The sequence below is a fragment of the Panthera pardus genome, unplaced genomic scaffold (genome assembly GCF_024362965.1).
Source record: "Panthera pardus isolate Hobbes unplaced genomic scaffold, ASM2436296v1 HiC_scaffold_20, whole genome shotgun sequence".
Classification (NCBI taxonomy): domain Eukaryota; kingdom Metazoa; phylum Chordata; class Mammalia; order Carnivora; family Felidae; genus Panthera; species Panthera pardus.
Genome location: NW_026526766.1, coordinates 84,035,239 through 84,062,385, shown reverse-complemented (window position 1 = coordinate 84,062,385; position 27,147 = coordinate 84,035,239). Strand labels below are relative to the sequence as shown.

Below are 27,147 nucleotides of genomic sequence, written 5' to 3'. Positions count from 1 at the left end.
TGATCTCGCAGTCTGTGGGTTCGAGCCCCATGTTGGGCTCTGGGCTGACAGCTCAGAGCCTAGAGCCTGGTTCAGATTCTGCCGCTCCCTCTCTCTCTGCCCCTCCCCCACTCATGCTCTGTCTCTCTCCATCTCTCAAAAATTAATAAATGTTTAAAATTTTCAAAAAAAATTTACTTTTTTCTTTTTCTTTTTTTTTAAGTTTATTTATTTTGAGAAGGGGAGGAGCAGTAGAAAGAGAGGGAGAAAGAGAATCCCAAGCAGGCTCTGTGATATCAACACAGAGCTCCACATGGGGCTCCATCTCATGAACAGTGAAATCATGACCTGAGCCCAAATCAAGAATTGGATGCTTAACTGACTGAGCCACCCAGGTGCCCCTAAAAATTTTACTTTTAAATAATCTCTACACCTAACTTGGGGCTCAAACCCACAACCCTGAGATCAAGAGTTGAATGCTGACCTATTGAGCCAGCCAGGTGCCCCTTTTTAAAGCACTCTTAAAAAGCTAAAGTCTTAACTTATTGACACCCCCGCCCCCCCCCCCACACACACCTGTCTGGCAAAACTTCCTTAGATTAACCCAATTGCTTACTCTTTGTGTGCCTGTATCTTGACTTTTGAAACCAACAGTTTTAGAACAATCACACAAACCATTATATTAGTATTACCAATAAATTCAGAGACTCCATTCTCAGGGGGGGGGGGTCCCCAACATTGTCCTTGAAATCTTATACTTCCCTGCCTTCCAACTTGCCTACTCTTTCAAATTCAATCAAACTTGACTGTAAGTTTCATGAGGGTGGAATCCTTGTCTGTTTTTTTCACCATTGACTCTCCGGTGCCTGGGATAAACTTAATACATATGCACTCAGTAAGTATCTGTTTACTGACTAGCTATGTGCCAGGCTCTATTGTGTGTGAGTTATATGCATTAATTCATTAATCCTCATGACAACCCAATGAAGTTAGTTAGGACTTTCGTCATTCCATTTTACAGATAAGGAAATTTAGAGGGGGTGTTTGGAGAATGAAGTCACAAAACTTGTAAGAGGTACAGTTCCTTAGAACCTGTAAAACCTTAGGGGGTCCAGTTGATTTCACTTTTAGATAGGTTGAGTTTTATGTGTCTGAGGGACAAACAGCAGCTGTGCTTCAGGCCAGAGCTCAAAAGGGAAGTGAAAATGAAGATTAATATTTAGGAGGGGACCTGGTGACCTCGGATTTTCAAACCTTGTTCACACACGTTGCTTAGCCGAGTGCCTCCAACTGGTCCCCAACGGAACTGTGGTGGTGTGTGTGCAAAAACACGTTTGGGTCTTAAGGTGCTTTTTTTGTTTGTTTTTTTTCTCTGTATAAGCCAGATCAATCACATATTTGAATAGATGGGGGAGGATCCATGGTGTATTTGTTAGTGACTTTAATCTTGTGTAATGATGCCCCAGGGTTGAAATTCAGCCTTGATTTTTTTTTTTTTTTTCTTTTGCTAAGCCTCATTTTTGAGAGGCGTTCTGTACTCTTTCTCAGGAGAGAGAACGTATCACTGCACCACTTGGATCCTTCTTTCCCTTCACCGTGGCTTCCCCCATTGATTCTGTCGGGAGAGACTTCTAACGGTGACCTCTTGTTCCGTGCCAGCTCTCTTACCTCGTGGAAACCTCCCTTCAGTTCTTAAAAAAGATTTTTTTTTTCATTTATTTTTGTGGAAGTATAGTTGAGACCCAATTCCCCGCAGTTCTTGAGGAAGAGAATTATTTCCATTTTGCAGATAATAAAGGTAATGACTAATGTTTACTAGGTATTTCTGTGTCAGGCACTGTGCTCAGTGCTTTAAAAGCTTCATCCCATTCGATTCTCACAGGAAGACTCTAAAGTTGGATCTATTGTATGGATGAGAGAACTGAGTCTGAGAGGTGTCTTTTCTGAGAATACACTAGTTACACTTGGCATCTGAACCCAAGTCCTAAGCCTTTGTGACCCAGACGCAAACTGCCTCATCACTCATTTCTGGGTGAATGGAGGACTTTTGAAAGAGAATGCTAATGTTGATTTCTATCCGACGAAAATCCACAGACGGGTGCCTGCGCTACATACCCAGCTGATCTCTGACTCAGGCCTTAGCCAGACCGCAGTAGTGCAGCGCATGCGTACGTCCTTTCGTTCGGCCCCGCCCCCCGGGAGGGCTTAACTCCTTGCTCTGGGGCTTGCGCACTGCATCCCCAGCCAGCTGCTTCCCCCCCCTACCCACGGTCGGGGACTTCCGGTACGCGGGGTGCAGTTCCGGGTCGTGGCGCGGCTCGGGGGCAACAGGGCTGCTGCTCGGCCGGCCGGCGGCGGCGAGCGCTGGGGGCATGAGGGCGAGCTGGGAAAGCGGCAATTGAGCCGGCCGGGAAGAGCGCCAGTCCCCAAGGAGTCCGAGAGTGAGGAGCCCTGGGCAGGGGCCGGGAGGCGCGGGGAAGCCGGGCTCTTCCCTCAGGACCGTGTCCCGGGGCCCACCCGGCCCGTAGAGTGGCAGCTGCTTCAGGTAAAGGTTGCCCCAGGCCACTAGCTCCGTCGCTCACTCTCCCGTCAGCCCACCCGTGGAGCCTGGCGGTCCTCCTCACTCCTAGGCTCCGGGTGCTGCCCCGAAGGGTAGTCCGCCTGGCCCTTGATCAGTCTTCCACAGTCAGCATTCGTTTCCTGGTCCTTTCCATAACTGGAGGCTGCTGTGAGCCTGACAGCTGGGTGTGTGATTGGGGGAGGAGAAGCCTGTGGACTGGCTAGAGTTGGGAGGGGGATGGGTTGGCTCGGGCAGTTTCTGGCCCCACCACTTGGCAACATCTAGGCATCCTAATCTTCATAACACGAAAATTAACTTTTTAAAGCATTGTCTGTGTGGTCCCTGATTCCTAGCGCCCCTTCTCCCCAGTTTCCTAAAGGGGTAAGCAGCCCACAAAACTTTTATTTTCTAGCTGGAATCCTGCTGGGACTTAGTGGCAGAGTCTTCTAGATCTGGTTAAGGCTAAGAAAAAAAAATGTAGTTTAAACAAGAGTATTACTTTAACCAGAGACCCAAACGTTGACTCAGAAATTGGTTAAAATTTTATTCCTAATGAATGCAAATAATTTTTGAAGCCTGTCACACAGTACTTAGCACTGTGCAAAGAATCATGTTACAAATCACGTCGGTTAAAACAAAGTGATCATTCTCATTCTATTTTTCACAAGCAAAAGGGGTAGATTACTAATTTAAAAACTTAGTGGAACAGGAAAAGTTGGCACCATGTTCTATTCCTCATCCTTTGAGTCCACACAAGGTGCTTAATAAATGCTGAAAGAGTTCTCGATGAAGCATTGATAATTGTGTTCGTCTTTTTCAGTTTACACACTTGCAGGTTTGCTAGGGCCTGTGAGGCATGCTGGTGGCCCCATTGTCGTTTAGCTTTGTGCTCCGGTCTGTGCCCTAGTGTAGTCACATTCCTCTATACCTCTTGATCTGGCTCCAGCTACGCTTGAAAAAGTCTCCTTCCCTCCTTCCGTAATTCCCTATCTTGATCCTTTACTTTAGATAAGCACGACCTCAAATCGCCTTTGTTTTTCTCTGTGTCCATTGTTTTTTGTTTGTTTGTTTGTTTGTTTTTTGTAGGACATTCTTTCTGCCTAGGTGTCTCCTTTTCTGTCCCCACCTATTGAGATGTTACCCTGGGCCCAACTGAAATTGGTCTCCCTCAACCAAGTGGAGACAACCCCAGTTGAAAAAGATTTGGTTTTCTGGAATCCTATAAACATTCATTATATCTGCAGTAATTTCATTTAGCAAACATATACTGAGTGTGTGTGTGTGTGTGTGTGTGTGTGTGTGTGTGTGTGTATGCCAGGTACTGTGCTAGACAGCTTATAGATAAATAAGACTCAGTCCTTGCCTGCAAGGAGCTCAATTTAGTGAGAGAGATAAGGAAATAACTCCAAGATAGAGTGATAAGGGCACTGTGTGAGGGTTCATTCTGTGATACTGTGATATCACAGAAAGGGGGTAGGTCATTAGCTTTTGAGGAGTGTGCTGTGGTCCGGTAGTGCTTCCTAATGTAGGGTTAACTAAGTTTTATTTACTGTGTACTGAAACTATATATCGGTTTCTCTTATTTAATGATTTTAACCTCAATTTACAGATTAGGAAGACTCAGGATAAATTACACATCTGGTACGAAACAGAGACAAGATTCAAACCCAGGTCTGTCTGATGTCCTACATCTGTGCTTTTTTTTCATTATGTGTTTTGCCTTCTTTCGCATAACGTAACACTCTATATGCAAGTACATATTGAAAAAAGTACAAGAGAAAAAAATATGAATGTCAAAATGAATGGTACAGTGAGTCCTTTAAATGTAGAGAAGACTGATCTTCCAAGGCAAGAAGGTGATAGGTGGGTCAGTTCAACTTTGAATATGAGCATGGAATACCTTCTATAGAGAATAATCTGGACTCTGGATTCAGTTCCTGGTCCCTCCTCTTACTCCTTCACCTTTGGCAAGTTTCTTAATTCTAATCATTATTTTCCTCCAGTATGGGTTGGGATAGGGGGAATGTTTAATGAGCTAATGTGGATAAAGGGTCTGCCTGATATGAGGGCCCCTGAAATGATAGCTGTGCGATGCAAAGATGAAATGCATGTGATGGTTTTAGAGTGGTGAGTAGACCAGACTAAATAAAGAAAGCCATTGCTTCTTTCAGTGGGGAGGTAAATTGGGGGGTCAGGAGGGGGTCAGAATTAGTGAGGGCTTCAGTGTCAGCTAAGAGAGTTAATGTCCAGTTTCTGCTCAGAAGTTTTGCAGTTAAATGCTCTGAGAATGTTATGATTCATTCAGCAGTGAGAGGGAAATTGTAAGACCCTGCGGAGGCAAAGAGAAATAAAACCAGGTGCCCAGTCTGAGATGGTTGACATTCCAGTGGGGGAGACGGAAGTATGTGCCAGTGAACTATAGTAAAGTACTGTAGCTCCTATGATAGCTGCCACACAGGTTACTGTAACGCACAAAGGAGGGAACACTGATGATGGTGGCTAACGAGCACTTTGTGCCAGCATGTTGCTAAGTGCATTATCTCTTTCCTGTACAAAAGCGTGTCATTAGCATCCTGATCTTACAGGTGAGGAAACTAGAGCGCAGAGAAGTTAAAGAAATTCCTTGAGTTTGTGCATGTGTTGGAGCTGTGAGTAGAGGGGATTATCTGCTAGACTTTGGCATCTTCGCTCTTCTTTGTGATGTGGACGGGGACCCTCTGAAGAGACTTCAGAGAGATGCTAGCCCTTGATCCGTAGCTTCAGTGTGCCTTCATTATGTGAGGCAGCAGGGATAATGAAGAATGAATGTGGCCGCTGCTGAAGCTCATGGTCTCATCCGTCACGTTAAATATATTTCTTTGTGTGTGTGTGTGGGGGGGGGGGGGCTTGTTTTGTTTGTTGACTCATGACCGAAGACTTTAGAAACTTGCAGTTCAGTGGATTTATATATATTTATATATGTTATTTATTATATATATAATGTTATATATATTTATAATATATAATATATATATATTTATATCAGGGTAAGAGAATTTGTTGGAAATCTGTTATTTGTATGTATAGGCCTTATTTTTTTTTTTTTTTTAATTTTTTTTTTCAACGTTTTTTATTTTTATTTTTGGGACAGAGAGAGACAGAGCATGAACGGGGGAGGGGCAGAGAGAGAGGGAGACACAGAATCGGAAGCAGGCTCCAGACTCCGAGCCATCAGCCCAGAGCCTGACGCGGGGCTCGAACTCACGGACTGCGAGATCGTGACCTGGCTGAAGTCGGACGCTTAACCGACTGAACCACCCAGGCGCCCCAGTATAGGCCTTATTTTTAAGGACATAGCCATAGATACCAAATTATTTTATCACTAGGAATTCTGTCACGTTGCATTTTTCCCCCATGGGAGGGGCTCTGACCTTGTGTTTGCTGTGAATTTGAGGTTTTTTTAGAAGTTTTGACTCAAAAGTTAGCATATTTCAGTTTGTGCTAAACTTAATAATTGAACACTTACATTTTAGTCATCATTAATTTTTTTTTAATGTTTCATTTATTTTGAGAAAGAGAGAGTGTGCATGTGTGAGCGGAGGAGGGGCAGAGGGAAAGAGAGAGAATTTCAAGGAGGCCCTGTGCTGTCAGCGCAGAGCCTGATGCAGGGCTCGAGCTCATGACCTAAGCTGAAATCAAGAGTCTAATGCTCAACTGACAGAGCCACCCAGGGGCCGCTCGTTAAATGTTTTTGTATCCCATATTTCCTTCAATCTTTGTGGTTCTGTGACATAGGTGGTGTTACCCCCACTGAACACATGAGCAACCTGAGGCTTAGTGGTTAAATATATTGCCCCAATCACATAGCTAGTGAATGATAACACCAGAAAAATGTTGGCCAAAAAAGAGTAAACAAATATTAGTTCTCTTTTGAGCATATACCTCCGGGATCTCCAGCTCAAGTGCCCACGATAAAGAGTAGGACAGACCTTGGTGAATTGCATGTGACCAGTCTGAAGCAGTCGCCGCTCAGTTCCACTTGCTTGTTGCTATGTGAGGAAGTGGATCTGGTGTCTTGGATCTTCTGAGAGATAATATTTTTATTTATTTATTTTTTTAATTTTTAAAGGTTTTTGTTTTAATCCCAGTGGGGGATAATGGATAATGTTCTTTTTTTTTTTTTTTTTTTTGAGGGATAATATTCTTGCAGAGCATTCAGGAGATGCTGAAAATCTGGATTTTAATGTATTTAGTTCTAAAATTTGCTATTTAAAAACTAATTGTATATACCAAAACACATTTGTGGGCTATGTACAGTAAGTACTAGATTGCCTGATTATAAACTCTGATCTGCCTGACGGCTGACATTTTGGTACCCACTGTTCAAAGTAGGAGGTACAACACATGTAATGATTATTGATCAGAAGTCTACTGGTAAATTGCCAGATTAAAAGTGTGTTGTAATTGACTCATACTGATATCTTTGGGGAAGTGACAGTTTGAATGCTTTCATTATATAATCAGGCTAATTTTCAGGAGTGATAGGGTTTGGATGAGGACAAGACTTGGTAATACTTTTGATTTGTGCTGTTAGCATTTTAAATTAGTTTGTTTATTTGTTTGTTTATTTTGAGAGAGAGCGTGCGAGTGTGAGCGAGTTGGGGAGGGGCAGAGAGAGGGAGAAGGAAAATCCCAAGTAGGCTCTGGGCTAAGAGCATGGAGCTTAATCTCATAGAACCTGAGCCAAAATCAAGAGTCGGATGCTTAACCAACTGAGCCACCCAGGCACCCCAGTGCTCTTAGCACGTTAGATGCTACCAGATTCTTGTATCTTTTGGTCTTTTCTACAGTATGGGAAGTGAACAAGGCGGGTAATCATAACCTCTTAAGATAAAGAAACTGATGCCTACTAAATTACAGTTTAGTAGAAAGTGCACCAGATTGAGAGGGACTTGAACTCTGAATATAATATACCACTAACAGCCTTTGGATTTTGTCAAGTCATTTACAAATCCTTGTATCTTTTTTCCATCTGGATGATAATGAGGACCTCAACTCAAGTCTTGCTCAGGTCTTTTCAGGATGCCAAGCTTCCTGATTCTAATTGACACTCTTAAAGTCATACAACTGATTACTGGCAGATCCCCATGGACAATGGTTCAAATCTAAAAATATGGTTCCTCTTCCCTTAACAGTAGGTAGGGAGCCACTGCTCAGCTTTTCCCTCCGTTCTTTGTTCATCACTAATTCTGGGAATGGACCTTGACAGGCCAGGTGCTTCCCAAGTGCATACAGTGTTTTGTTGACTATGTATACACAAGATTGAAAGAGGGGGCATAGGGACACCCAGCATAGTGAGAGAAATATGGCCAGGGAGTTCCTAGCCCAAGAGTTTAATTTATTTTTGTTTTAATACCCAGCTTCTACAAGGTGAAAATAGAAGAAAGATTGGTCTTCTAGATACTGTTTTCATTCATACTCTATTGCATAAGGAAATAACATAGAATATAAAAGTGAAAATAAATCCTGACCAGTCACTCAAAATTTATTATCTCTAGTTGGCAGTGGTGTAGATATATAGAGGAAACAGATTTAATATAGGAAACACAAAATTTGGACCCAAAGAAGAGAACAGTTTTAAGTAATTGAAATTGAGAAAAATGGGAGAAACCACTTAAACAACAAAACTTAAATTCTGGAAACAGCCAAGGAGGTACTAGAGTAACTACTGGAATTAGATTATAGTAATTGCTTGTGAAATAAATTGCATATTCTATCACATTTACCCCAAATATATGCAGTGTTAGATTTGTATCCTATCCTATGCTTTTATTACTGATGCAGACAAAATGGACTGAATGTGTAAAACTTCAAAAAAATAACATTTTTTAATTTCCCTATGGACACATTTTAAGATACTATATTATAAACAAGTACTCTTTCAGCACAGAAATTGGTAGAAAATTGTTCAAAGGAATGGTTTTCTTTTTAAAACAGTAAATTAAAAAAAATTTTTTTTAACATTTATTTGTTTTTGAGAGACAGAGCATGAGCACAGGAGGGGCCGAGATAGAGGAACACACATATCCCGAAGCAGGCTTCAGGCTCTGAGCTTTTAGCACAGAGCTCCACGCGGGGCTTGAACCCACAAACTGAGATCGTGACCTGAGCTGAAGTCAGACGTTTAACCAACTGATGTACCCAGGTGCCCTTAAAAATGGTTAAATTTTAAATCTGAACTTCACTTGCTGACATAAAGGAGACTAACAAAGAACTGAGGTGCAGGCTTGAATCAATGTGAGGTGGGGCTTTAGAGTCCCACCCCCCTGTATTTGAATGCTGGCTCTGCCCGGTATTCCCTGTGTGACCTGGACATTCTGCAAAATGAGGATAATAGTGCTGGTCTCAACATATGGTAGTGGAGATGGTTAACTGAAACAACGTGAGCAAGTACCTGGTTCTCTGGTGCTTCTGGAGAGGTATGGGTACATTCAGGGGTATAACACATTCCAGTGTTAGTATAGTGTAACAAGAAATGACTCTGGAGTGAGTGGTTGTGAAGAGATGAGACTCGTTTTCGTGTCTGGATCGTGAGATTAATCTTGTTCATTTCTACCTGTGCTTTGTGAAGTAATGCACCTACTAACCGTGCACTGTTGGGGAAGGGTTTCAGTATGCTGTTTCCAGGTGTAAGGTTAAATGATCTATTTAGATTAAATGAATTGATCTGTTGAATAACGATAAGCATTTCCATTGCTTATATTACCTTTATGTGTGTGTGCCCATGACTACCCACTGAAGTTGTTAAAACAAGGGATATCATGTTCTCCTTGTCTCTGTCCTACTAGTGCTGAAACTGAAGCTTTGGAAGTAAAGCGATTGAAGGCCGAGATCTGATAATGACAAAGCTAGGGTGCAAACCTTTGGTTTTTTCACTCAAAATACAATGCTTTTGTCACTATTACATGCTATTCTGGATTTGGATGTTGGAACTGGCCTTTGTTTTGGGATGGTCATCAACACAGCCCTTCTTACTTATTTTAACTTAATGCTTACAGAAAGTTATTACTCATACAGTGAAAGTATTTGGTTACAGGTATAATCTTATAACATGAAGTTTAAAGGTTTAATAAAACTCTAATAATAATTGGGGCATCCTGGTGGCACAATCGCTTGAGCGTCTGACTCTTGATTTTGGCTCAGATCATGATCTCACTGTCCTTGACTTCCAGGCCTGTATCGGGCTCCATACTGGCAGCATGGAGCCAGCTTGGGATTCTCTCTTTCCCTGTCTCTGCCTCTCCCCACTCAGCTCGCTCTCTCTCTCTCAAAATAAATAAACTTAAAAAAAAAAACAAAACACCTCTAATAGTAATACTTATTGAAAGCAGAGATTGGTGGTGATTGGTTACTCATATGTTGCTAGTAGGAATATAAATTGGTGAAAATTTTCTGGAGAGAACTTTGGCGTTATTTATCCAAGTTTAAAAAAATAAGTCACGCAAGCCTTTTGAACTTGTAATTCCGTTTTTAGAAATTTTATTAAAGAAATAATCAGAAATGTAGAAAAATATTTATGTTGAAAGATGTTCACTGTAGCAGTACTTAAAATAGCAAAAATTAGAAACCACTTTAGTAGCCAACAAAGAGAAATTATGGAAAAGCCAATCAGTGGAAATATTGTGCAATCTTAGATGTTTTAGAAGAATTTTAGTAACATAGTAATATGCTCATCATGTAACATACGGTGGGAAAAGGCTATAAAATTATACAAATTATTTATTTATTTTTTAAATGTTTATCTTTATTTTTGAGATAGAGACAGAGCATGAGCAGGGGAGAGGCAGAGAGAGAGGGAGACACAGAATCGGAAGCAGGCTCCAGGCTCTGAGCTGTCAGTTCAGAGCCCAGCGCTGGGCTTGAACTCGTCAACTGCGAGATCATGACCTGAGCTGAAGTCGGACGCTCAACCGACTGAGCCACCCAGGTGCCCCCAAATTATACAAATTATGATCTCAATTATGTCAAACATATATGCGAGGGAAAAGAAGAAATAGGTGGTCAGATTATAGGTCTTTATGCTTTTTTCTGTTTTCCCAAGTATTCTGATTTTTTTAATAGAAAAATCATTTTAGTTTCAGCCTGATACTAAGAAATTTGAGTAGAACCAGGGAAAATCATTCCATCAAAAATTTCCACTAATGCAGGTGATCTGAAGTTCTAAATGCATTGTATTTTCAAGTTTTGACCTCAGTTGTTTTATGTTTAGAATATGGTTTCACGTATCTTGACATAAATGATGTGGAGATTCCCAGGCTAGCCTTTCTCTCCTCCCCGCAAATCCTGCGTAAGACATCATTATCATGGAAGAAGAGTTGCATTTGTGTTGGTGGTACCAGTGTCCTAGTGCTACTATCACCTCTTCAGTGACCAGTGGGACAATGGTAGCCCTGTGACAGCTGTCTTTCAGAGAAAGAACACTCCTATATCTGGGAGGCTGGACATTGGTATGTAGAGCTTTTATGTGAACTAACTGCTTCTGTACTGGGAAGTGCTTTATTGGTATGGGAAATTGTATGTGTGACTTTCTCACTTTTTTTAAGAAAAAATTAAAGGTCAAAGTTTGGGTTTTAATTCTCCTGATAACAGTATTAAAAAAGTATGAATATTAGAATGTCGTGACGAATTGGTGCTTTTCTGATTGCCATATATTCCATAATAGAAATAGCAATAGTTTCTGCACGTACGGATCAGCAAATGGCCAGTTAGGGTTTTTGTTGTCATTGCTGTCGTACATGTAATTCTCCTATATACAATATAAAAAACATGCAGAAAATTTAACGATGTATTTGAGCATATTTAAATTAGGAAAATACCAGGCAAGATGTTTCTTTTTGTAAACTGCTTCTGTCCAAAGCATTCTGTATATTATCAGAATGAAAAATGACAGCACTTTGTCATCTGTTCAAATTGATATTGCACTCTATGCAATGACAGCTGAAAAGGCCCACAGGTGCCATATAAAGAGGTGACCATGTTGTCATATTTCATTTCGGCATCCCTCTGCAAAGCCATAATTACCTAATTAGGTTGTTAATTAGGAGATTAGCATTTCACTATATTGATAGAATGCTCTTTACCGGCGTGGGGCTAGATACAGATTTGTCTGCCCTAATTTATAATCTCTGCCGTTTTTGTACTTATTTATTTGCTTAAGTTCCTGATGTGGGGCAATTCGGTTTACCTGAGAAACAGTTTGTTTATAAGCTAATGAAGCTATGATCACTGGATTAAAGTTGCTGAGTTAAAATGTGAACCAAATTAAAAGGATGGTTACATCCCCAAAATGATAATAAATATTCTGAGTTGGTAGAACCTGTATTCTCATTAGCATAGGCAACAAATACATGATAAGATATAAAACTGTTAGTATGAAAAAAAAATCCGAAATACAAAAACTAAGTCTGAAATGTGATAGATATTTAATATATCCTAAACTAGGTGAAGGAAATTATTTAGTTATCTTGAATAACAAATGTCTGTCATTTACACTGGAGACTTATAAAATATGTTAAGTATTTTGAACATGTTTCAGAAACTGAAGCTTGGTAAATAACTTTGGAACAAATACATTCAGTCTTCAGTTTAGACTTCTTTAGATAGTCATCATGCATCAGGGTTTATTTCATTTGTACCTTCTGTCCATTAGTCTGTGCTTGGAACATTCTCTTCTCACGGCCTTTGCAGTCCTGAGTGCTTATGGAATTTGAAGTATTTCATAGCACCCTTCACTTGGTGAACTATTTGGAGTAAGTGGCATTTCTATCAAGTGTGTCTAACCTTTTTTGGGGGAGTGGGGTAGGGATCCGCAAAAAAATGATTTTCTTCTTTTTACTCCAGTGCATGACTTGACTATAATGTTTGTAATTTGCATTATATGTACTTTTTCTGCTCTTTCCAGTTAAGGAGCACGGTGTTAGCCACTGTGGTAGTAGTTTAGCTTCTTTTTTTTTTTTTTAATGTTTATTTGTTTTTGAGAGAGAGAGAGAGAGAGACAGCGCGAGCAGGGTAAGAGCAGAGAGAGAGAGAGAGAGAGAGAGAGAGAGAATCTGAAGCAGGCTCCAGATTCTTAGTTGTCAACACAGAGCCCAACATGGGGCTCGAACTCATGAACCGTGAGATAATGACCTGAGCTGAAGTCAGATGCTTAACCAACTGAGCCATCCAGGCACCCCTTTAGCTTCTTTTGATGTAATCAGGATGATAGCTGTTGGAGTTGTAGAAAGTGTATGTGCCCTTAAGTCCTTTTCCCACACAGTTGTTATGAAGAATTGCCTTTGTTTGATCTGTAATGTTCTTTAAAATTATAAAAATATCTTAAAATATTTGTGTATGAAAAAAATATCCTATCAAGTTAAGTTTTTGCTTCATTGTAATCATTCATGTATTCAGTCTCTTTGCTGAATACGTAGGAGGCACCAGGCATATGTCTGGGAATTGAGCGATGCAAACTGCAGACACTGACTCTGCTCTCATGGGACTTACAGTCTAGTACAGGCTACTTGGAGAAGTGTTTAGTAATGAGGGTGAAGGTGAATATGGAGGAGTACCTACCCGGGACTTGATAAGGTCAAACCTTCCTGGGGCGGGTGAAGTCTGAATTGCGATCTGAAGGATGAAGGAGCCCGGGGTGTCTGAGCGAGGTGGAAGGACAGAGAAAACCGTTCTAGACACAAGGAGTATATGTTCAAAAGCTTGAAAGAACCTGAAGGTTGAGTATGGCTAGAATAAAAAAGACTAAAAGCAGAAGTAGAAGATGGAACTGCAGATGTGGGCAAGGTTCAGTTTACTAAAGAGGTTGGGAAGTCACTGAAGAACTTTAAGACAAGTTAGGCAACAAGTTAGGTGAGAGGTGGTGGCTTGGATAGGTTATAAAGATACAAGTGAATGAAATCTAAAGAGAAGAGGATGCAGAGGGTTAATTAAATGGCTGTAGGTTTCTCAGAAAGGAGTCAAGAATTTTGGTTTTTAGTTTTTATTAGTTTTTAAAATTTTTTTAAATACTTATTTTTGAGAGAGAAGAGAGAGTGAGAGTGAGTGGGGCAGGGGCAGAGAGAGATGGAGACACAGAGTCCGAAGCAGGCTCCAGGCTCTGAGCTGTCAGCACAGAGCCTGGTACAGGGCTCGAACTCACGAACTGCAAGATCATGACCTGAGCCGAAGTCGGAAGCTTAACCGACTGAGCCCCTCAGGTGCCCCAAAGAGTCAAGGATTCTAATTTGGACATTGGATTTGTTTTATAATTTTAAGTGTGAGAATGAGTTTTAGTATATCAAAGGGAAGAGGTCATGAGATTTCTTTTCCGATTGACCAAAACATGTACAGTACTACCAGCTAGTTTTCTTTCAGGCGAATTGGGAAGAACACTCATATTTGAGTGTCACTTTTGGTTCCTGCACTGTGACAACAGCTTTGTGGGGTATGCGATAATGTCTTAATAAGGTCCAGAGACACTGCGATTTTTCCCAGTTTTCTGTTACTGGGTTACTGGGTGGTGGAATTGGAGCACACCTGAGCTCTCCAAAGCCTTTGTGTTCTCTGCTATGCCATGTTGCCTTTCTTGTTTTATCTCCTTTTTGTTTTTTTCAAAGTGAGGAGAAGTACTCCCCACAGACCAGTAGCTCAGTGGGTTGCTGACCGAGGCATTGTGTTAACTCTGTGGCTTCTTCCACCCAGCTCTAGTATGGATTAGTGTCTGGTGCTTTGGTAGGAGAAGCCTCTCCAGTGCCCGAGTATTTGTTTCAGCAAAGTCCAAGCTTCTGTTGGCATTTCCGGCACCAGGATTTAATCCCCCTCAGCTAGAAATACAGAGTAGCCACCTCCACACGAGTTCACTAGCATATATGAAAGTTCTCCTTTTTCTGGGGAAAAGATTGGGAAACTCCCATTTTTGCATGAGGAATTTAGTATCTTTTGATGTAATCAACTTGTAATGCAAATTGTTTTTAAAAATTTCATGGTTATAGTGGCCACTGCTGTTCAGTTAAGTGGTTTGTTGGCATCATTGTGTTGGAATCACTTGAAATAGAAGAAATCTAGGAAACAGCAGCATGGATTCTATTCTGTGTTTCAACCCCCACCCCCATTTTTGAAACTGGGATATAATTCTTATGCCATAAAATCCACCCCTTTAAAGTGTACAATTTAATAGTTTCTAGCATATGCACAGAGTTGTATAACCATCATCGCTATAAAATTCCGGAACGTTTTTATCACCCAGAAGGAAACCCCAAGTTTCCACAAGTGACCACAGGTAGTCACTCCTCATTCCTCCCTCCCACAGCCTCTGGCAACCATTAATCTACTTTCAGTGAACCTTTCATAAAAATGGAGTCATGCAGTATGTGGCCTTTTGTGTTCGGTTCTTTTACTAGCATAATGTTTTCAAGGTTCGTCTGTGTTGTTGCATGTATCAGTACTTCATTCCTTTTTATTGCTGAATAATATTCCATTCTATGGAAATACCACATTTTGCTTATTAATTCATCAGTTGATGGAGATGTGTTTTTTCCCCCACTCTTTGGCTATTGTGAATAATACTGCTGTGAACATGGCTGTGCAGGTTTTTGTGTGAACGTATGTTTTCTGTTCTTTGGGGTGTATACCTTGGAATGGATTGCTGGGTCATATGGTAGGTAATATATGGTAGGTAACATTTTGCAGAATTGCCAACCATTTTCAAAAGTAGCTGTACCATTTTACATTCCCACGAGCAGTTTATAAGGTCTGCCCCCCTTTTTGTTTCTGCTCTCTTTATGCTTTGTTGCTGAAGTCTGGGCTGGAAGCAACCTTAGGCTTAGGAATTCCATGAGCCCTTTGTCTTGATAAATGGGAAATTTTCCATTTTTCATGTTCATTCTGGTTCATATGTGAACCTGTGTCCCAGGCCTTATAATAGAGTATTAGTGACAGGAAGCCAAATAAGGCTTTTAGTCTTTTCCTCTCAAGGACTTCCCAATCCAGTGTTTGGAACTTGTTACTAGGGGATGGGGGGCAGAAAGGGAAAAGCCAGTGAAAAAAGTAACTGCCTAGGAATTTGTGAATTTCCACAGCATGGATCCTAACTTTAGAATCTAGGCAAAGATTGACTTGGTTTTCACAGCGTCTAGGGTTTCTTTTTCTTGGCCCATCCTTTAACTACAGCTAGAGCTATTCCTTGGACTTTATTCCTAAGTTATTGCTCTTCTTTCCTTACATATTTTCCTTGAGTAAGCTCATTCACATCCGTGGCTCCATCTGTCATTTATATGTTGATGTCTTCCGAATTTGCTCAGGTCTTTCTCCTAGGTTTCATTTGCATATTCTTTGTCACTTACATGTTGTAGTCTCCCAAATTCACTCAGACCTCATTTGGGCTGTCAGGTTTACATCATGATGAATATCTATTTGGGTAATCCATAGACATCTCAAGGTCATTGTGTTTGAAACATAATTCTTTACTTCCCCCCTACCTGTTAAGCTGTTCCTCCTTTTGAGTTTACAGTTTCATTTTGTTGGCACTGTATGCAGGCCATAGAGTTTCCCCTTCTCCTTAACCCTCCACATTCGTTCAGTCACCAAGTTCTACCAATTTCATCTTCTAAATATTTTTTTATCTAGTTAAAAAATGTTTAGACCTTTCACTGCCTTACTTCAGATTTCATCATCTCTCCCTGAGCCATAGACACAGCTTCATAATTAATCTTGTGTCTTGTTGGTCAGATTAATCTTCTATGCCAGAACAAACTCTCTGAAACTCAGCAACTTTGAATTCCATGTAGTGTTAATTACTAAATACATGTTCTGCTGTTTCTTGTTTTCGTGCCTTTTCTCATGCTGTCTCTCCTACTTGGAAGAGATGAGTTTGTCTTCTTCCAACCATCCAACTTCTCATCTTTGAAGATTCATCTTAGAACAGGGAATAATTGCAGTAACAATAATAGTAGATGTTTGTATAATGCTTACTGTGGGCCAGACCCTGTTATATGCACATAACATATATGAATTCATTAAATCCTCACAACAGTCCTGAGATAGGCACCAAAATATTCCTGTTTACAGATGCAGAAACAGGCACTGAACTTGTTACTTTCCCTACGTCCCCCAGTGAGTGAGTGGCCGAGTTCAGATTTGAACCCAGGCAGTATGATGCTTGATTGCTTGCTCTTGGTCTCTCCTACCCACCCTTTGTCAACCTACCTGATTCCCTCCACTTCTTCCACCTCAAAAGTTAGTTATCCTTTTCCTGCTTCTGTAATAACCCGTGCATGGCCTGATGTTAATCTGTAGTCCATAGGACAGGTCTGGAGCAAATTTGATTTTAAACAGTTTTGATTAAGGAGGCAGCATTATAGGTTATTTTAATTACCAGCTTTTTTCCCCCTCCACTATTCTTAAGGTGACTAAGTTGGAAGTGATTACTTCCATTATCTTGATCTTAGTCATCTCTGTGAAGCCTTGTCTGAATATCTAGTTTCATTTATTTTTCTTTTGTGTTTCCATAATACTTTGTTATAGAATCCCTTGGCACTGCTCTCTTTATTGTGACCATTTATGTACTTATCTCCTTTGCTTGACTCTCTTGCTTACCTCTTGGGGATAGGCAGTGAGACTTAACTACTCTACACTCCTAACTGCCAGCATGTGCTAAGTATTCATGCTTGTTGAATGAACAGGTAAGTCTGCATGTACCATATCTCGATTAGTGAGAGAAGAGGGTTAAGAAGAGTGTGATGAAATGGACTTACATTGGGAATTCAAGGCAGCATGTAATGATTGTTTGGAGCAGGAATTCCGGAGCCAGGTTGCGTAATTTATCCTGGCTCCCCCTTTTACTAGTTTTGTGACCTTGGGCAAGTCTGTGCCTTAGTTTACCGGTGTGTAAAATATAAATAATAACATAATCCACCTCACAGTTTAGTAAGTGATGTGAATACTTTCTAAATAAATAAACCTTCTGGAACCCAGAGAATGATTATTCTACTTAAGTTGTATTTTGTGAAACACTTTTAATCTATCTAAAACATTATAGGCAGAATGAAGCCAATCCTGATGCCCTATCCTCATTTTGATCCATGCAGTGATGGTTTAAAAAGAAAAAAAAAAGGCAGACTAGAAGGTTGGAAAAATAGCTGGCAGTGCAGTTTTATTAGTAACAATAATAGCAGTTATCACGTACTGAGGTTATGAAAGCTCCATTCAAATGAAAGTACAAAGCACCTTTCAAAGTCACATAAAAATAGTTTGGGGATTATCTGCTAGTTTAGATTATCTCATTGCTGTCCTTCATTCATTAGGAGTTGAATGAATTTGATAGTTGAGAGCTAACTTTACTTCCAGTGTGATGCGACTAGAACAGGAAAAGTCAATCATATTGCATCTTGGATTTACTTCTTTTTTAAGTATTCTTTTTTGTAAGTATCCCTATGAAGTGGATAGGACATACATTATGGATAGTTAACTGTTCACGGAACAGAGTCAGAGATACCTTACTCACTTGAAGTCATCCCGTTGTTATTCCCTAGGCAGGCTACAGACAATGACCTGGAATTCTAGATGTGTTTACTGTAACACTTAGCGTTCTAGGAACTGGATTCTATACATAATAGCATTAAAAAAACAGGTGGTGATAATGCCCATTCAACTCAGTCAACATGGTTTACCTTTGTAGTGGGTTTGCTGCCAAAATGTTGATACTATTAAAATCTTTGTCAAAAAAGGAATTCCTTGTACTTTTCCTAGAGTCTGAACCATGGCACAATGTTATAAGTGAAAATTGCAATAGAATTCTTTTTTCCTCTGAAGCAAAAACACAAAACTTTTTAGTTGGACTCTGGGGTAAACTCCAGCCATATCCTTCTCCTCCTCAGACGTGACAGGAATAGAATTTGAGAGCTGAAAGGCCCTTTTCATAGTGCAAACTCCCCACATAACAGATGTAACAATGGACTGATAATGTAAAACAGTTTTAAAGAGGCTTAAAGAAGTGACTTGTCCGAAGCCATGTAATTAGGTCCCTGGTTATTAGGGAATTGGAATTCAGGTTTCCTGAGTGGTGCTGGCAGTAAACTGTGTTGCTTCCCTTAAATGATGATGTGGTTAACCAGGGGGCCAGGCAAGTGGAAGCATAACTCTCTTGAATTCTTGTATTTGTTTAAGCAAACTTCAGACATCAAGGAGACAATGAAAGGAAAATAAATCTTAGACTGTAGTGGGAAACTTATCTACTTGAACCAGCACCATGGATAAGGGGTCTTTTTTTGGGAAAAATCATGGTGCACCCCTTTGGGAACAAGAAAGATGGGTTTGTTCATCTATTCATTCTGCGTGGAGCTCTTACTGGATGCCAGCCACATTCTACTAGAATCTGGCAGCACAGTGATGAATAAGACAGTGTCCTTAAGGAGCTGAGAGTTTAGAAGAGAAAACCAACATATAAATAGATAATTATATATTTAAAAAAATCGTGTGATTAGACATTCATTCAGTCTTTTTTTTTTTTTTTTTTTAAGGCTCTCTCTGGCTGCTATGTCCTATGTCCAGAGAGAGATCCTTTTTTTTTTTTTTTTTAAGTTTGTCTATTTATTTTGAGAGAGGGAGAGGGAGGGGCAGAGAGAATCCCAAGCAGGCTCCGCATTGTCAGCACACAGCCCGATGTGGGACTCGAACTCACAAACTGCAAGACCATGACCTGAGCAGAAGAAACTGAGAGTTGGACGTTTAACCGACCGAGCCACCCAGGTGCCCCCAGGGAGATCCTTTTAAAATGTGAGTTAGATCATATCAACTGCTCTGCTCGCAATCCCCTTGTGATTTTCTACTTTACTTGGTGTAAAGGAAGAATCTTTAGAATGGCCTGCACTCTACATGTTTGCTCCTCTCTTCCAGACCTCGTCCTCTACTACTTGCTTCCCTGCTGGACTCCTTGCTACTTCTTGAACGGTGCGAGGCACGCTCCCCTAAACTTCCCTTCAGATGTTTACCTGGCTTGTTCTCTCACCTCCTTCAAATATTAACTCAAATGTCAGATTCTCAGTGAGGCGTTCCTTGACCATTTATAATTGCAGCTGTGGCTCCACCACCTGGCATGCCCTTCTCTCTTGCCTGTGCTGTCCTACCATAGCACTTCTTTTTTTTTTTTTTCTCCTTTTAATGTTTATTTTTGAGACAGAGACAGAGTGTAAGTGGGGGAGGGGCAGAGAGAGAGAGGAGACACAGAATCCGAAGCAGGCTCCAGGCTCCAGGCTCCGAGCTGTCGGCACAGAGCCCGACCTGGGGCTCGAACTCACAAACCGTGAGATCATGACCTGAGCCGAAGTCGGACACTCAACCGACTGAGCCACCCAGGTGTCCCTACCATAGCTCTTCTAATTTAGCATATAATTTACTCTTTTGTTTTGCTTGTCTCCCCCACTAGAATGTGTACTCAGTGAGGGTGGGACTTTCTGCTTTGTTTTCTGCTGTACTCTTTGCATTCTAGAATAGTGCCTGGCACGTAGTAGGCTTCCATAAGTATTTGTTGTATGAATAAATTCAACAAACGCATAGTACTTACTACTAGCAGGCACCGTGCTGGGTAAATTATTTGGTGGAACTAGTGACAAAGTGCAGCGCAGTGGGGCCACACAGAAGGGAGCAGCTAACCTGCTGTGTGGGATTCACTGGGGAGGTTTCCTGGAAGAATTGACCATTGACCTGGATTTTGAGGAATTAGTAGGAGGTAGCCAGATGAAGAAGGGTGGATAAGCTTCAGATCAAGTTTGATGATGGAAGGCAACTTGTCTTTACTGTAGTAATTTAGGCTTTGATTTTCCTTAGGGCATGTTAAAATTTCAGTAAACAGATGCTGGGCGTTGAGCTCGTTTAGTACCTTCGAAGATTTGAGCAGAGATTTTAGCGGGAAAGTTGTATAGTTTAGTCTCAGTATAAATGAAACTGTTCCAAGGGGGTTGGAAATTACCACAGATTTAGTGGCTTCACACAGCATATCACAGCAGAGTTTCTCAACCTTGGCATCATTGACACTGACCTTTTGGGGAGGTATAATTCCTTGTTGTGGGTACTGTCTGTGCATTGCAGGATGTTTAGCAGCATCTGTGGCATTTATCCACTACATGCCAACAGCACCCACCCCTAGTGTGACAACCAGAAATGTCTCCAGACATTGCCAAATGTCCCCTGGGGAACAAAATCACCTTCCAACGGAGAACCATCACATTAGAACCACTGCATTACTGTTGGGGTCTAGGTATTCCTACCTTTAGCAACTTTACAAATGATTGGGCAGGGGGAGAGATTTATACCTCTATACAGTAACCACATTTCAGATTCTAGAATTGGATCAAAAAGTTTAAAATCAGTTCCTTATACATGATATTCATATAATTGACTATATTGAAGGTAGACATAAAGTGCTTTTAAAACATTTTGGACCCTGCAAATTGGAGAGGAGTTCACAGGATGGGATTCTTGAGTTCCACTTTGAAGAATAAGGTTTGTAGTGGAGAGGGGCACATCTCAAGGGGATTATCATTACCAAAGGCTGAACCATGTTCAGAAAGTTCTGGGTGTTGTCTGCTGGGGAGAAGGGGCAGGTGAGTAAAACTGGGTTGTATATCAAGGCAGAGGTGTCTAGGCTGTTTTCCTGCACTATTTTCATTTCTGTTGCTGCTTAACAAATTAACACAAACTTAGTGGCTTAAAACAATACACATTTATTGTCTCTCAACGGGTCAGGAGTTACAGCTTCATTTGGGTTTTCTGCTGAGGGTCTCAAAGGGATGACATCTGGAGGTTTGATGAGGGAAAGATTGCTTTCCAGGCTCTTTCAGGTAGAATTCATTTCCTTGTGGCTGTATGACTAAAGTCCTCATTTCTTGCTACCCGTTGGCTGGGCCACTCTCAGTGCCTGCAGGTTATTCTCAGATCCTTGCCATGTGTTGTTCCATAACTTGGCTGTTTGCTTCTTTGAGGTCAGCAGGAAGATACGTCTCTTCAGTTGCCTACGATGGAGTCTCATATAACAGTAATCAGGGTGTAACTTACCCTCCACACCCCCCCGGCCCCTGCCGCCACACCAGCCCCAACACTTTTGCTATACTCTGTTGGTTAGGTTTTATCCACACTCCAGGAGTGGGCATGACACAATTGCATGGATATCAAGAGACAAGAATTTCTGGAGTCATCTTTGAATTCTGACTACCATGCACACTTTCAGCTTCTTGGAAGGCAGGGGCCAAATCTTTTTCTTAGCATTATATCTCTGGTGCCTGGCACATAGTAAGTGCTTTATAGATATCTGTCAGATGAATGTAATCAGTGAATGAGTATTTGGTGGGCAGTTGAGTGCTATTTATGGTTTCAGCTCCTATACTGACATATTTCAGAAATTTCACACTGGGAAGCAGTCTTGTTTCTCTGGCATTATTCATTTCTTCACTCTAGGTAAAACTATAAACACTTTTACCTGAAATATTAAAGTAAAATCTGAAATTATTTGTTTATTGCCACAAGTGTCAATCAAATCTAGTTATGTCAGAGAGACAACCCCCAACGGAAAAATAATTTAGGGCTGCATTGCACCAAACTGGCAGATTTATTGTAACAGCCATTTCTGGCTGTTGGCATGTTTGGAGTTTTGGGGGTGGGGGGGTGGTTAGATTTTCTGAAGTTTCACATCTATTGCTAGCTATTAAACATTATTTCAAAACACTTCAAAAATACTGATTGTTTTATAATGGCTGCATAAAAACCTGGATTTTAGTCTAACTTGTGCTTGCAACTTTATATATAGTTTGGTGTTATTAATAATTACAGTTCTTTTTTTTAAGGTCTCATTTTTAAGTAATCTCTTTGAGGCTTGAACATATAAACCTGAGATTCCTTTTTTTTTTTTTTTTAATGTTTATTTTTGAGAGAGGAAGAGATAGAGCGTGAGTGAGGGAGAGGCAGAGAGAGAGGGAGACACAGAATCTCCCATCCAAGTACTAACCAGGCCCGACCCTGTTTAGCTTCTGGGATGAGATGCGATTGGGCGCGTTTAGGGTGGTATGACCATAGACAGGAGACACGGAATCTCAAGCAGACTCCAGGCTCCGAGCTGTCAGCACAGAGCCGGACGCAGGGCTCAAACTCATGAACCACGAAACCATGACCTGAGGTGAAGTCTGACGCCTAACCAACTGAGCCACCCAGGTGCCCCCACTGAGATTAAGAGCTGCATGTTCTTCTGACTGAGCCAGCCAGGTGCCCCTACAGTTGTTCTTCATACTTGTCATAGGAAACCTCTATTGAGCAAAATTCAGCCCTTCCTCGAGTGGCCCATTGATAAAATGCCATTTTATCTTCACAAAATCAGACATTGCTTATAGCAGAGTCTGTTTCTCCACTAGGCCTTGCTGTCCAAACTGGGTTTATGAGAATTCCAGTATGTGCCAGGGAATATTGGAAGCCACAAAGTAAGCATGGCATGTATTCCTGGACTATCTGTTTTAGTGGTGTATTCAAAGGTAAAACTTTTTCCTGTTAAAACAATACAGGTGCAGTATATTATAGGATAGAATGCAGAATATGAGTGAATTCTAAAAGTAAGTTTCTTATAGCCTGTTGCTTTAGGTGGCTCCCCCAAGGTTCTCTAATACCTTGATTTATGGCCACTGTCCTCTCCCCTTCGGGTGTGTCCGTGGACAAGTTTACTGTGCACTACCATCCTTTAACTGGATGTGGCAGCTGGTAAAATTCAGAGACATTTCAGGTAGAGGTTAGTAGCCCAAGAAAAATCAAGGGCCAGGGTCTCTTGTTCCAAAGGAGACATTTTACAGGGGAGAAAACCTGGTCTCCTGGTAGGTTGGTGATCCCTAGATGCGACTTTCTTCCTTCCTGAAGCCTTCTGTAACTTTCTTGTCTCTTGAAAAACATATTGTCTTAGTGTTTTATTTGGTGGTTAGTATGTGTTACCTTATATTACTTGAATGTATGTACACGAGGTGGCTCATCTGCCAAAGTTTGTAAGGCTCTGGAAGGTGCAGGCCAGTGTTCATACAATTTTTTGTAGTATTCCCAGTGCCTAGCTCTCAATGATGTTTCGTGAATGAATCCCATATTATTTAAAAGAAGATACAAGCATTTCTTTTTGGTTGTTTTGAGTCTAGCAAGTACTTTTATGAAAGAAAAAATTAAGCTCTCCAGATACAGAGTCTCACCATTTACTGTTTAATGAAATTAGGCATATTCACGTGGAGATTTTAATTCTCTAAAGGAATAAAAAGCTTAATTTTTGCCGGTCTAAAAAAATAAATGAAGGTTTAATTTAGAGTTAAATTAGAGAGTTAGAAAAAGAGATTTTAAAGCAATAAAGTGCATTTTATTTTAATGGTCATTTCAATAATTTTCAAATTTCAGGAGGCATGAACTCTGAAGTTTAACTGGATCAGAGGATGTTGAAATCTTAGTAAAACACAGGATCTGTTGGTTTTTATAAATGAAAGACTTTATAATGATAAAAAGCCTTGTTTTCCTAAATTGTGATCGTTTCTTGTGCAAAATAAATGTGAGTGCTTCTATAACATTCTTAAGGAGTCCTGTATAGGAATCAGGTTTAACTTGAAGTTAATGCTAATAGCATGAAGTCGGGGTACAGTGAGGAAAGGTAAAAAAAAAAAAAAAAAAAAAATCTCACATCTGCTGTTACATGTTGTTAACTCCCTCAGCAGACGTTAAATCATTTCAAGTACAATAATAGTGTGGGAGGTAAATTAACTAACCATTAACAATCTTATAAATACACAATTAACATGCCAACATTTATATGACACATTGATGGGGCAGCAGTAATTTTTGATTGGGAGTTTGCAGACCTTGGAGAAGCCTCAGGCTGTTGCTTATTCAGACAAGTTTTCACAGATTGCAGGTAAGGGGGCTTGAAGTCTGTTTGGCAGAGGGAAGTGGGTGTACAGAGTGTTTTGAAAGTCCAGGAAAGGGAATCCTTTAAATCATTGGCTGGACTTGAGTGATTTAAGTCACGTTCAAGACCTATGTCAGGTCCTTAGGGAGTGAAGAAGTATAGAGGGGGCTCATTTGCTTGTGCTGGGGTTAAAGAAATAGAATATTTCAGGTATGGACTTTGCTTATAGCTGAAGTTGCATAAATCTCTAGGGATTTTAAGAAGATACTTACATCTAACTGGGAATTTAAAGTACACCTTTCCTCTGTGGTTTCAGGTCAACAAGTAAATGATCTTTGAAGTTCCTTTCTTCTGTAAAATTTTGTAATTTTTTTTATTTTTGAACAACCATTATATGCACTACTGTTGTATAAATCATAGTTGCACGAGTGGAGGGGAGGCTAAATGTCTGTTCTGCATAACGCATTTACTGTATTACATCTTCCACAAAGACCCTTGGGAGAAATTTTTGTAAGGCCCCAGATCCCAAATAACTCAACAACGGGATTTTTTAAAACCTTGTTTATTATGAGTGTTGTAATGCTTTGTTCATTTTTGTTTTGAGAGGCTGTATGATGCTTAAGATTCTCAGAATTATTAACTATCTTGGCTTTGGGCAGGTTTTTTGATGTGCCTCAGTTTTTTCATCTATAAAATGGAGACAGAAATACTATCTCATAGAATTATTTTTAGAATTATATGAATTAATCCACCTAAAAAGGTAGCTTTAAGTTAAGTTTAGTTACTATGATTGCTTTTTGCTTCTGGGATTCTGCAGTCTTCCTGTGGCAAATGTACAAGATCTTACAACATTCATCCAGAGTTGCTTATCCTCTGCCACTTTTCTCATCTACTTTTTTACTGTGTTGTGTCTTATGTTTTTCTATAAGCCATTGCAAAGAAAATTTGGAGAGTGTGTATAAAGTTATTATTAAAAATAGACTTGTATTTGGGCTCTGGGTTGACAGCTCAGAGCCTGGAGCCTGTTTTGAATTCTGTGTCTCCCTCTCTTTCTGCCCCTCTCCAACTCATGCTCTGCCTCTCTCTCAAAAATAAACATTTTTTAAAAATTAAAAAAAAATATACTTGATCGGGGGTGCCTGTGTGCCTCAGTCGTTAAGCATCTGACTTTGACTCAGGTCATGATCTCGTGCTCTGTGGGTTTGAGCATCACGTTGGGCTCCGTGCAGACAGCTCAGAGCCTGGAGCCTATTTCAGATTCTATGTCTCCCTCTCTCTCTGCCCTCCCCTTCTCGTACTCTGTCTCTCCCTCTCTCAAAAGTAAACAAACATTAAAAAAAGTTATTTTATTTTAATTTTTAAAAATATTTATTTATCTTTGGTAGAGCACAAGTGGGGGAGGGGCAGAGAGAAGGAAACAGAGGATCCGAAGCAGACTGTGCTGACAGGCTGACAGCAGCGAGCTGGATGTGGGGCTTGAACTCACAAATCCGGAGATCATGACCTGAGACAAAGTCAGTTGCTCAACCGACTGAGCCACCCAGGTGCCCCCAAAATTGTTTTTAAAAATAGACTTGTATTAAGACTTGATATCCATTAAAACCTACTAAAATTTTACTTCCCTGTTTAGGGCATGTTCAAAGTTAACACAGGCAGGTTGCATGGTCATTAATGAACACAAATGGTTATGTAAAGTGGTAATAGCATCCAAAGTGTACCTAGAACAATATTTAGCACATAGTAGGAACTTAAGTATTTGTTCAACAAATGGAGTAAGTATAAAGGGAGACCTACCCAGTAAGTTAAAAATGGCTGTCATTATGGGGCATCTCATGTCCTCCCACTCTGTGTGGGTGTCTCTGTTGTTTTCATTTTTAGTAAAACAAATCTCTTGTGCTTTGAGGAACCTGGAGTAAAAAGTGGGAGAATCTTAGAAAAGTAGGACATCTTAGGGGAGCAGATCTCCTGGAGCCTGAAATTGTTTATCTAATGGTCCAAAGATATATAAAAAGGATGAGGTATCTCAATCAAGAATTGATAATATCCAGGGAAGGCATTCAAGGCCCAAAGAAACAGCGTTTGTGAACATTTAGAGTAGCATTTCTGAACCATGTTTTGTGAATCTCTTATACATTGATATGTGTTAGTATTCCTAGATGAAGACATGTTTAGGGATCAGATAAGTTTGAGATTTGGGATATACTGCGTTTCTAGATTCCCTACTTTTAGAGGTTCACAATATACATTAGTAGTTTAAAAGCTTTGAGAAGTCTGGAGCACCTGGCTGGCTCAGTCAGTAGAGCCTGCGGCTCATGATTTCAGGGTTGTGAGTTCGAGTGCCCTATTGGGTGTAGAGATTACTTAAATAAACTTAAAAAAAAAAAAAAAAAGCTTTGAGAAGGCTGTAATTAAACAGCAAGAAGAAAACTTACTTAATTTTGTTTAATGTGACATTTCCTGGACATTTTTTAAAAATGTAAACTTAAAAAATTGTGGTAATATATATAGTATATAACATAAAATTTACTGTTTTAACCATTTTTAAGAGTACAGTTCAGTGGCATTAAGTATATTCACATTGTTGTGCAACCATCACCACCATCAATCTCTCAAACTTTTTATCTTCCTAAACTTATATATACCTTTTAAATATTCCCCATTTTCCTCTCCCTCCAGCCCCTGGCATCCA

The 27,147-nt window shown here is 40.3% G+C and overlaps 1 protein-coding gene across 7 annotated transcripts in view; it reads left to right on the top strand.

The window, feature by feature from the left end:
- The first annotated feature begins 2,266 nt into the window (after positions 1 to 2,266).
- Positions 2,267 to 27,147, top strand: part of MAPKAP1 (MAPK associated protein 1) — a 243,021-nt gene continuing 218,140 nt past the window's right edge. For 2 of the 7 annotated variants that reach the window (XM_019421134.2, XM_019421137.2), the window contains exons 1-2: positions 2,267 to 2,524; positions 4,149 to 4,210. The gene's annotated coding sequence lies outside the window, so the exon portion shown is untranslated. Of the gene's footprint in view, positions 2,525 to 4,148; positions 4,211 to 27,147 lie in introns of those variants that run through there. The other 5 variants (XM_019421136.2, XM_019421135.2, XM_019421131.2 and 2 more) reach the window with 4 other exon arrangements.